Raw genomic sequence first — 11,452 nt, forward strand, 5'->3', positions numbered from 1 at the left:
AATTTTGTATTTTTAGTAGAGACAGGATTTCACCGTGTTGGCCAGGCTGGTCTTGAACTCCTGACCTCGTGATCCGCCCGCCTCGGCCTCCCAAAGTGCTGGGATTACAGGCGTGAGCCACCGCGCCCGGCCCCCTACAAATCTTTCTAAGAATCAAGTATCTCGTTACTTTACATGGACCCCTCGTTGTTTCCTCGGAATTAAGCATCAACTTCAGCGGCCGCGGAAGACTCTCTCCTAACCGTCGACTTCAGCCTCATAGCTGAACCCTAGCGCACGCTCTCATATTACCTTCTGCTTCCTCCGTCCCACCCTGTCATCTTTTATTCTGGGCCTGGCCTTCGCTCCCACCGTGGTTTAAAAAACATTCACTCAGCCATAATCCCAACAATTTGGGAGGCTGAGGCAGGCGGATCACCTGAGGTCAGGAGTTCTAAACCAGCCTGGCCAACCTGGCGAAACCCCGTCTCTATCAAAAATACAAAAATTAGCCCGGCACGATGGTGTGCGTCTTTAATCCCAGCTACTTGGGAGACTGAGGCGGGAGAATCGCTTGAACCCAGGAGGTAGAGGCTGCAGTGAGCTGAGATTGCGCCAGTGCATTCCAGCCTGGGCTACAGAGCGAGACTCCGTCTCAAAAAAAAAAAAAATTATCTCAATCCTCACACCATCCCCAAAGGACATAACTGATAGATCTTCAATCCATTGCTAGAAATCCTGGGGGCCACATATGTTTCAAAATTCAGCATTTTTTTAGTTTTAGAAAGGTACTATGGTGCACATACTGTATATTATGTAATCCAGTACTCTTTAAAGAAAAACAATATTCCGTAAGGAAACATGAATATTCACATTGAGTGGGATAAATATAAATAGACTCACATCAGTTCAAGGCTGACTTTGCTGCCCAAAAAATGCATCAGTTTACTTTTTGCTGCCAAATAATTTAAGAAGCATTTTAAAATTTCAGGATACAGGCCGGGCATGATGGCTTATGCCTGTAATCCCATCACTTCAGAAGGCCGATGGGGGTGGATCACCTGAGGTCAGGAGTTTGAGACCAGCCTGGCCAACACAGTGAAACTTCATCTCTACTAAAAATACAAAAATTAGCCGGTTGTGGTGACTGCACGCCTGTAGTCCCAGCTACCCCAGAGGCTGAGGCAGGAGAATTGCTTGAATCGGGAGGCAGAGGTTGCAGTGAGCCGAGATTGTACCACTGTGCTCCAGCTTGGGTGACCAATCAGGATTCTCAAAAAAAAAAAAAAAAAAAAGGCCAGGCATAGTGGCTCATGCCTGTAATCCCAGCACTTTGGGAGGCCGAGGTGGGTGGATCACCTGAGGTCAGGAGTTTGAGACCAGCCTGGCCAACATGGTGAAACCCCGTCTGGACTAAAAATACAAAAATTAGCCAGGGGTGGTGGTGGGCACCTGTAATCCCAGCTATTTGGGAGGCTGAGGCAGGAGAATTGCTTGAACCTGGGCGGTGGAGGTTGCAGTGAGCCAAGATCATGCCATTGCACTCCAGCCTGGGTGACAAGAGCAAAACTTAGTCTCAAAAAAAAAAAAAAAAAAAATCAGGATGCAAAGGATTATAACCTACCTATATGCCCCCTTTTTACGTAGAAAATTAACTTCCATCCAAGAGGTTAATAACTTGACAAAGTCACATAACTAGTGCTCAAGACAGAGCACTTGAGCAGTAAGACAGAGCTCAAGCCTATCTGACTCCAGGTTGGTTTTTCATGGCATCAGACTCAGGGATCAATAACCTCATCGGAAAAGGGGCTTTGGAATCCTAAGCAAGAAGAGATTCTTACTGCAGGCCTGCTCTGTGCCGGGTCCTGCACCAGGCTGCAGGAATATAGAGGAGAATAAGATGCTGCTATCACAGACCAAAATAAGACAATTTAAAATTGTAATAAACGTTCCAAAAGAAGCAATGCCACTAAGGGTCCTGGGCAAACTATTCTCCCTCAGGAATTCCCTTTCCAGTCAAGAGAGAAGAGAGCATCAGTAGACCTGAATTGCCTTGCCAGCATACAAATAGCTCACTAGGTGTAGGGTAAACGCACCTAAGAGCAATAACTTAAGCATACCCTTCGAATGACCTTGTATGGCAGATGCACCTGAATGTGTGTTCCAAGCTAAGGAATCTGGGAGTGACCAACCTGAAGACTGGTTCCTTGTCTGTGAGGAACACCTGAGCCCCCCCAGCCAGTCGTGTGGAATACAGACTGTACAAAGGATTGAGGCCCTGAGTTCTGGGTTAAATGAAGGCTACCAGACAGAGGTCATTAAGGGAAAGGTGTTAAGTGAAAATGCTGTATAAACTGCATGCTGTTTGTAACCAGCTGAACCAGCTGCGGTTTTCCTGTCCAGCACACCGCCACTGGAGTGTATGTAAGGCGGATATGTTGTCCAGCCCGCTGCCACTGGACTCTCCCCCACGCTCTGAATAAAACCCTATGTTAGGCCGGGCACGGTGGCTCATGCCTGTAATCCCAGCACTTTGGGAGGCCGAGACGGGCGGATCACGAGGTCAGGAGATCGAGACCATCCTGGCGAACACGGTGAAACCCCGTCTCTACTAAAACTACAAAAAATTAGCTGGGCATGCTGGCAGGCACCCGTAGTCCCAGCTACTCAGGCGGCTGAGGCAGGAGAATGGCGTGAACCCTGGAGGCGGAGCTTGCAGTGAGCGGAGATCGCACCACTGCACTCCAGCCTGGGTGACAGTGAGACTCCATCTCAAAACAAAAACAAAAACAAACAAAAAAAACCTATGTTGGCTGGGCACAGTGGCTCATGACTATAATCCCAACAGTTTGGGAAGCTGAGGCTGATGAGTAGCTTGAGCTCAGGAGTCTGACACCAGCCTGGGAAACATGGTGAAACCCCATCTCTACAAAAAACACAAAAAGTAGTCAGGCATGATGGTGCATGCCTGTGGTCCCAGCTACTTAGGAGGCTGAGGTGGGAGGATCCCTTGAGCCCAACAGGAAGTTGAGGGTACAATGAGCTGTGATCCCACCACTGCGCTCCAGCCTGAGCGACAAAGTGAGACCCTGTCTCAAAAACAAGCCAGGAGTGGTGGCTCATGCCTGTCATCCTAGCACTTTGGGAGACCAAGGTGGGTGGATCACGAGGTCTGGAGTTCAAGACCAGCCTGGCCAACATGGTGAAACCCTGTCTCTACTAAAAAACTACAAAAATTAGCCAGGCACAGTGTCAGGCGCCTGTAATCCCAGCTACTTGGGAGGCGGAGGCAGGAGAATCGTTTGTACCCGGGCAGCAGAGGTTGCAGTGAGCTGAGATCATGCCACTGCACCCCAGCCTGGGTGACAAAGTGAGACTCCGTCTCAAACAAACAAACAAACTCGTGTCTAATTTGCTGTCTCTGGGTCTCTTCTCTGGTCTCTTGAACCTGATGCCTTCCCTATTGAGGTTAATAGGGATTCAGCGGGTGTACTTTGGCCAGGCACGGTGGCTCACGCCTGTAATCTCAGCACTTTGAGAGGCCGAGGCGGGTGGATCACCTGAGGTCAGGAGTTCGAGACCGGCTTGACCAACATGGAGAAACCCTGTAATTTTGTAAAAATACAAAATTAGCCGGGCGTGGTGGTGCATGCCTATAATCCCAGGTACTCAGGAGGCTGAGGCAGGAGAATTGCTTGAACCCAGGAGGTGGAGGTTGCAGTGAGCCAAGATCACGTCATTGCACTCCAGCCTTGGCAACAAGAGTGAAACTCTGTCTCATTAAAAAAAAAAAAGTAGGGATTCAGCACAACATTGGGTTAGGCCTCAGTTTCCTTATCTGTCAAATGAGGAATTCGTTCATTCATTCAACAAATATGTACTGAGCCTACTTTGCCTAGCCCCATACAGGGCTCTGCAACATGCAATAAAACAGAGGTGGGGTTGGGGCCCCTGCCCTGGAAGAGATCCGTCTACCTACATCACAGCTATGAAACAGAGGCCTGTGCAAAAAGGACTGGTGAATTCCCCAATTTATGGGGAGGGTCATCAGGGAAGCCTCTACCAAACAGATGTCATTTGAACTCGGCCTCAAAGGATTTTTATTTGTCAAGCAAAAAGGGAAGCTCTCCAGGCAGTAAGAACAATGTGTGCAAAAGCAGAGAGGATAAAAGACAGTGGCCTGCAGAACTAGCTGTGATTTGGCGCAGCCAGACTAGAAGACAGTGGCAGGAGGCCAGTTTAGGAAGATATGTAGGGTTCAGACCTAAAGTCTCCAGCTGGAAAACATCATCCTGAGGCCAGTGGAATGCATTGAAAGCCTGTGAACACCTGTGCACTTATTTTTATTTTTATAATGAAAGAGGCTCTTGCTATGTTGTCCAGGCTGGTCTCCAACTCCTGGGCTCAAATGATCCTCCTGCCTCGGCCTCCCAAAGTGCTAGGATTACAAGCGTGAGCCACCATGCCAGGTCAGCACCTGTGTACTTTAGAAGAGTGAATTTAAGGGGCCGGCTAGATTAGGAGAGGATGGAAGGAGTTTTCACTGTTCCGTGTAAGCCACCCAGATAGGCACCTGGCAAAGGGCACTGAAGGTGAATATACAGAAGAAAAGGTGAGTAACCAGGCACGGTGGCTCATGCCTGTAATCCCAGCACTTTGGGAGGCTGAGGTGGGCGGATCACAGAGCCCAGGAGTTCCAGACCAACCTGGCCAACATGGCAAAACCCTGTCTCTACTAAAAATACAAAAATTAGCCAGGCATGGTGGTGCAGGCACATAATCACAGCTATTTGGGAGGCCGAGGCTCAAGAATCACTTGAACCTGGGAGATGGAGGTTGCAGTGCCCCGAGATCACACCGCTGCACTCCAGCCTGGGCAACAGAGCAAGACTGTCTCAAAAAAAAAAAGGGGGGGAGGGAAGAAGAGGAAAGTAGAAAAAGAAGAAGGAAGAAGAGGAAGACAGAGAGAGAGAGAGAAGGGAGGGGAGGGAGGGAGGAAGGGAGGAAGGAAGGAAAAGGAAGGAAGGAAGGAAGGAAGGGAGGGAGGGAGGGAGGGAGGGAAGGACAGAAAGAGAGAAAAAAAGAGACAGAGAAAGACCGGGCGCGGTGGCTCACGCCTGTAATCCCAGGACTTTGGGAGGCCGAGGCAGGCAGATCACCTGAGGACGGGAGTTTGAGACCAGCCTGACCAACATGGTGAAACCCATCTCTACTAAAAATACAAAATTAGCCAGGCATGGTGGCGCATGCCTGTAATCCCAGTTACTAGGGAGGGTAAGGCAGGAGAATCGCTTGAACCTGGGAGGCAGAGGTTGCAGTGAGCCAAGATCGCAGCATTGCACTCCAGCCTGGGCAACAAGAGCAAAACTCTGTCTCAAAAAAAACAAAGAAGGAAGGGAAGGGGAGAGGAGGGGAGGGGAGGGAGAGAAAGAAAAGGGAATGAATCAGATGTTGAGACTGGACAGACTCTGGAGACTATTTTTATGAGTCAGGTTGGGTGGGACAGGAAGCAGCGAGTATGGGAGTCAGGATGTCCATTTGGGATATTGGGCATGTGGTGTTATTTTAGAAGGAAGAGTTTGATTTCTATGTGTAGGGATGGATTCATTTATGGGGTTAACTATATCCTTTCTCCTTCCAAGTACAGATGTAAGGCTACATATCAAAACATATGCAATTCACCAAGGTAAAAGTAAGGACATGGCCAGGCACGGTGGCTCACGCCTGTAATCCCAACACTTTGGGAGGCCAAGGCGTGTGGATCATGAGGTCAGGAGTTCGAGACCAGCCTGACCAACATGGTGAAACCCGGTCTCTACTAAAAATACAAAAATTAGCTGGGTGTGGTGGCTGTGTACCTGTAATCCCAGCTACTCTGGAGGCTGAGGCAGAGAATTGCTTGAACCCAGGAGGTGGAGGTTGCAGTGAGCTGAGATCTCATGGCTGTACTCCAGCCTGTTGGCCAGGCTGGTCTTGAACTCCTGACCTCAGGTGATCCTCCCGCCTTAGCCTCCCAAAGTGCTGGGATTAGAGGTGTGAGCCACCGTGCACGGCCTAGTCTTTGGTTTAAGGGAATGTTGTGGCTGGTTTGATCTTCTATCCAGACCATTCAAACTTTCTCCATATCAGCAATAAGCCTGTTTCACTTTCTTATCACTCATGTACTCATTGGAGTGGCACTTTTAATTTCCTTCAAAAGTTTTTCCTTTGCATTCACAACTTGACTAACTGCTTAGTGCAAGAGGCCTAGCTTTCGGCCTATCTCAGTTTTTGACATGCCTTCCTCGTTAAGCCTAATCATTTCCAGCTTTTGATTTAAAGCAAGAGACATGTGACACTTCTTTCACTTGAACACTGAGAGGCCATTGTAGGGTTACTAACTGGCCTAAATCCAGCCTGTCTCGGCTGTTGGAATGCCTTCCTCACTATGCTTAATCATTGTTAGCTTTTGATTGAAACTGAGAGACAGGACTCTTCCTTTCATTTGAACACTTAGAGGCCATTGAGCAGTTATCAGCTGGCCTAATTTCAGTACTGTTGTGTCTCAGAGAATAGGGCTGCCCTTAAGAGGGAAAGAGACAGAGAAATGGTGAGTCAATGGAAGAGTCAGAACACACACATTTATCAATTAAATTCACCATCTCGGGGCAGGCGCAGTGGCTCACGCCTGTCATCCCAGCACTTTGGGAGGCTGGACAGATCCCTTGAGGCCAGGAGTTTGAGACCAGCCTGGACAACTTGGTAAAACTCTGTCTCTACTAAAAAAAAAAAAAGAAAAAGAAATACAAAAATTAGCCGGGCATAGGGGCAGGCACGCACCTGTAGTCCCAGCTACTCAGGAGGCTGAGGCACGAGAATCACTTGAACCTGGTAGGCAGAGTTGCATTGAGCCTAGATCGTGCCACCACATTCCAGCCTGGGCAACAGAGTGAGACTCCATCTAAAAAAAAAAAAAAAAAATTTCACCATGTTATACGGACACAGTTCACAGTGTCCCAAAACAATTACAATAGTGGCTGGGTGCAGTGTCTGATGCCTGTAATCCCAGCACTTTGGGAGGCTGAGGTGGATGGATCACGAGGTCAGGAGATTGAGACCATCCTGGCTAACACGGTGAAATCCCGTCTCTACTAAAAATACAAAAAATCAGCCAGGCTTGGCGGGTGCCTGTAGTCCCAGCTACTCAGGAGGCTGAGGCAGGAGAATGGCGTGAACCCGGGAGGCGGAGCTTGCAGTGAGCGGAGATTGTGCCTCTGCACTCCAGCCTGGGCGACAGAGCGAGACTGTGTCTCCAAAAACAAACAAACAAACAAACAAAACAATTACAATAGTGACGTCAAGGATCACTGATTATAGATCACCATAGCAAATATAATAATGATGAAAAAGATTGAACTATTGCAAGAATTACCAAAGTGTGACACAGAGACATGAAGTGAACACAGACTGTTGGGGAAAAAATGGCGCCAATTGAGTTGCTGGGTATAGGGTTGCCACGAACCTTCAGTTTGTAAAAAACGCAGTATCTGCAAAATGCAATAAAGCAAAATGTAATCAAACGAAGTGTGCCTGAATGGAGTAAAGGAATGCTGCAATTAAGGCTGGGAGCGGTGGCTCACACCTGTAATCCCAGCACTTTGGGAGGCTGAGGCGGGCAGATCACCTGAGGTCGGGAGTTTGAGACCAGCCTGACCAATATGGAGAAACCCCGTCTCTACTAAAAACACAAAATTACCTGGGCGTGGTGGCACATGCCTGTAATCCCAGCTACTCAGGAGGCTGAGGCAGGACAATTGTTGAGGCAGAGGTTGCAGTGAGCCGAGGTCGCACCATTGCACTCCAGCCTGGGCAACAAGAGCAGAACTCTGTCTCAAAAAGAAGGAGAAGGAGAAGAAGAGGAGGAGGAGGAAGAAGAAGAACAAATACTGCAATTAATTTACACATGGCTGTACAATTGACTTTTCCACAGCCAGGATGATATCTTCCAACTGGACAGAATGTATTTGCATGGGCAGAGATGCAGAAATATGGTTTCTTTGCAAGGCTGTCCTTTGTCTGCAATGTCCAAGAGACAGGATCTCGCTGTCTTGCCCAGGCTGGTCTTAAACCCCTGGTCTCAAGTGATCCTTCTGCCTCAGCCTCTCAAAGTGCTGGGATTACAGGCATGAGCCACTATACCCAGTCAAGAAGAGCCTTTAAGCAACCCAGAACTACATAATCCCTGAGGGCTCCAGCATGTCATTGAAAGGCTAGCCAGTAATCTCTTTCGCCTATTTCAAGTCTTCCAATTTTCCCCAAATTGTGCTCTTCAGATTTCATCTTCTATGTGATTCTTCAGGAGGCTTTCCCAGGCACTTGATCTCCTAAACCTTTATCCCTCCCCTCATCAATCCTTAGCTATTTCAGTTTGTTCTCAGAGCACTTCTCTCCCGCTGTAAATTTTATTTTTTTATTTTTTCTTTTTCTTTGTTTGTTTTTTTTTTTTTTTGAGACGAAGTCTCGCTCTGTCATCCAGGCTGTAGTTCAGTGGTATGATCTCAGTTCACTGCAACCTCTGCCTCCAGGGTTCAAGCAATTCTCCTGCCTCAACCTCCCGAGTAGCTAGGATTACAGGTGTCCACCACCACGCTTGGCTAATTTTTGTATTTTTTGTGCAGACAGGGTTTCACCACATTGGCCAGGCTGGTCTCAAACTCCTGACTTCAAATGATCTGTCCACCTTGGCCTCCCAAAGTGCTGGGATTACAGGTGTGAGCCACTGTGCCAGGCCCTCCCACTGTAGATTTTAAATTGTCATTGTCAGCTTCTCTAGAGATAGGGTCACCTCTCTTTTTCTTTCGCCCAGCACCAAGCACATAGCAGGGCTGCATAAGTCTTCGTGGATGAATGCAAGGGTGATTACGTTGATCTTTGTTTGTTTGTTTGTGTTTTAGATAGAGTCTCACTCTGTTGCCCAGGCTGGAGTGCAGTGGCGGGATCTCTGTTCAAGCGACTCTCCTGCCTCAGCCTCCTGAGTAGTTGGGATTACAGGCATGTGACACCACGCCCAGCTACTTTTTGTATTTTTAGTAGAGACAGGATTTCACCATGTTGGCCAGGCTGGTCTTGAACTCCTCACCTCAGATGATCCACCTGCCTCAGCCTCCCAAAGTGCTGGGATTACAGGCGTGAGCCACCGCACCAGGCTATGTTGGTCTTTTGGATGCATAAATATTGTCTGTGAGACCCCAGGCTTGGCACCCCCTTGGTCTCTCTAAATTGCATCTCTATTTAGATGGGGCACAGCCTTTTCTGCCAGAATATTTAATGGTACAGTTTTTTGTCCTGGCCTTAAAGTCTCTGGGAAGGAACCTCCTTTTTTTACTCTCCCCAAACACCATGCCCTATGCCCCCAGCATTTTACTCGTTTGACCAGTGCACCTAATATCCATCTGAGTCTTTCTTTCTTCTTCTTCTTCTTCTTTTTTTTTTTTTTTTTTTTTTTTTTTGAGATGGAGTCTGGCTCTGTCTCCTAGGTTGGAGTGCAGTGGAATGATCTTGACTCACTGCAAGCTCTGCCTCCCAGGTTCACGCCATTCTCCTGCCTCAGCCTCCCGAGTAGCTGGGACTACAGGCACCCGCCACCACGCCCAGCTATTTTTTATTTGCATTTTTAGTAGAAATGGGGTTTCACTATGTTAGCCAGGATCCTCTCAATCTCCTGACCTCATGATCCGCCTGCCTCGGCCTCCCAAAGTGCTGGGATTACAGGTGTGAGCCACTGCGCCCGGCCTTTTTTTTTTTTTTAAGATGAAGTCTTGCTCTGTCGCCCAAGCTGGAGTGCAGTGGTGCGATCTCGGTGCACTGCAACCTTTGCCTCCTGGGTTCAAGCTATTCTGCCTCAGCTTCCCGAGTAGCCGGGACTATAGGCGCCCACCCGCCAACATTGCTGGTTAATTTTTTTGTATTTTTAGTAGAGATGGAGTTTCACCATATTGGCCAGGCTGGTCTCGAACTTCTGACCTCAAGTAATCCACCCTCCTCAGCCTCCCAAAGTGGTGGGATCACAGGCGTGAGCCCCCGTGCCTGGCCCATCTGAGACTTTCTTTCCTCTGGTGTAAAGTGTAAACAAACACATTTAAATCAAGGGGTTACTCATGCATTCATTCAACAAATATAGAAAGAGGTCCCATTACAGGCCAGATTCTGTTATATTCATTGTATAATTACATAATGAATATATTCACTATATAGTTATAATATTCACTATCTTAGTCAATCTTCAAAATCCCCTAAAACAGTGCTTCTCAAACTTTTAATTTTTATTTTATTTTGAGGCAGAGTCTCACTCTGTCGCCCAGGCTGCAGTGGTGCAATCTCCGCTCACTGCAACCTCTGCCTCCGGGTTCAAGCGATTCTCCTGCCTCAGCCTTCCAAGTAGCTGGGACTACAGGCACCCATCACCACGCCCAGGTAAATTTTTTTTGTATTTTAGCAGAGACCAGGTTTCACCATGTTGGCCGGGCTGGTCTCAACTCCTGATCTCAAGTGATACGCCCGCCTCAGCCTCCCAAAGTGCATGGATTACAGGCGTGAGCCACCATGCCTGGCCCATCCCTGCCTTTCTTTACCTATGTCTATCTTGATAAATTATTTTACCACCCGAGACACCAGCCCCACCCAGTCGCACAGGGGACGAAAGTTAATTTCTGTTCACCAATCCATTCATTCTCCCTGGTAATCCTTTATTGAGAGGCTCAGTAGAATTTCCCTTCTCCCCACTTCCATAACCTGTTTTGCCAGGATGGTAACAAGCTTCTGAACCCTGTTGGGCAAGGTGGAAATCACTCCATGGTTCTCCCATGTACACATCAAGAACATGTGTATGCCTTTTATTCAATTAATCTGCCTTTTTCGGTTTCTTTGAGACAGCATGTTGCTCTGTCACTCGGGCTGGAGTGCAGTGGTGCTATCATGGTTCATTGTAACCATGAACTCCTGGGCTTAAGCAATCCTCCTACCTCAGCCTTCTGAGTAGCTGAGACCACGGTGCCCACCACCATGCCCAGCTAATTAAATTTTTTTAATCCCAAAGTGCTGGGATTACAAGTGTGAGCCACCGTACCCAGCATGATCTACTTTCTATGAGTTAATTCTTCAGGGAAACTTCATATGGGGAAGGGAGAGCTTTCCCTTGTCCCCTGCAATACACACTTAATCCACAGGGTGTGTGCACAGTCCTCCTTATGTATGTTAAGTACAGCCTAAAGGTTTTTCTTTTTTTTGAGACAGAGCCTTCCCAAAGTGCTGGGATTACAGGCTTGAGCCATGGTGCCCGCCTTTGAAAAGATATTCAAGACACATCATTAACTTAAAAAAGCAGGTTAGGGAACAATACAAATGCTACGATCCCATTTATTTAAAAATTAGAGACATAGCTGTTTAGGAAAAAAAGGTGTTTCTTTCCCTACATTAGCTAAGGGAAAATACTGGC

This window comes from Rhinopithecus bieti, unplaced genomic scaffold (assembly GCF_001698545.2).
Source record: "Rhinopithecus bieti isolate Rb0 unplaced genomic scaffold, ASM169854v2 scaffold_51734, whole genome shotgun sequence".
Classification (NCBI taxonomy): domain Eukaryota; kingdom Metazoa; phylum Chordata; class Mammalia; order Primates; family Cercopithecidae; genus Rhinopithecus; species Rhinopithecus bieti.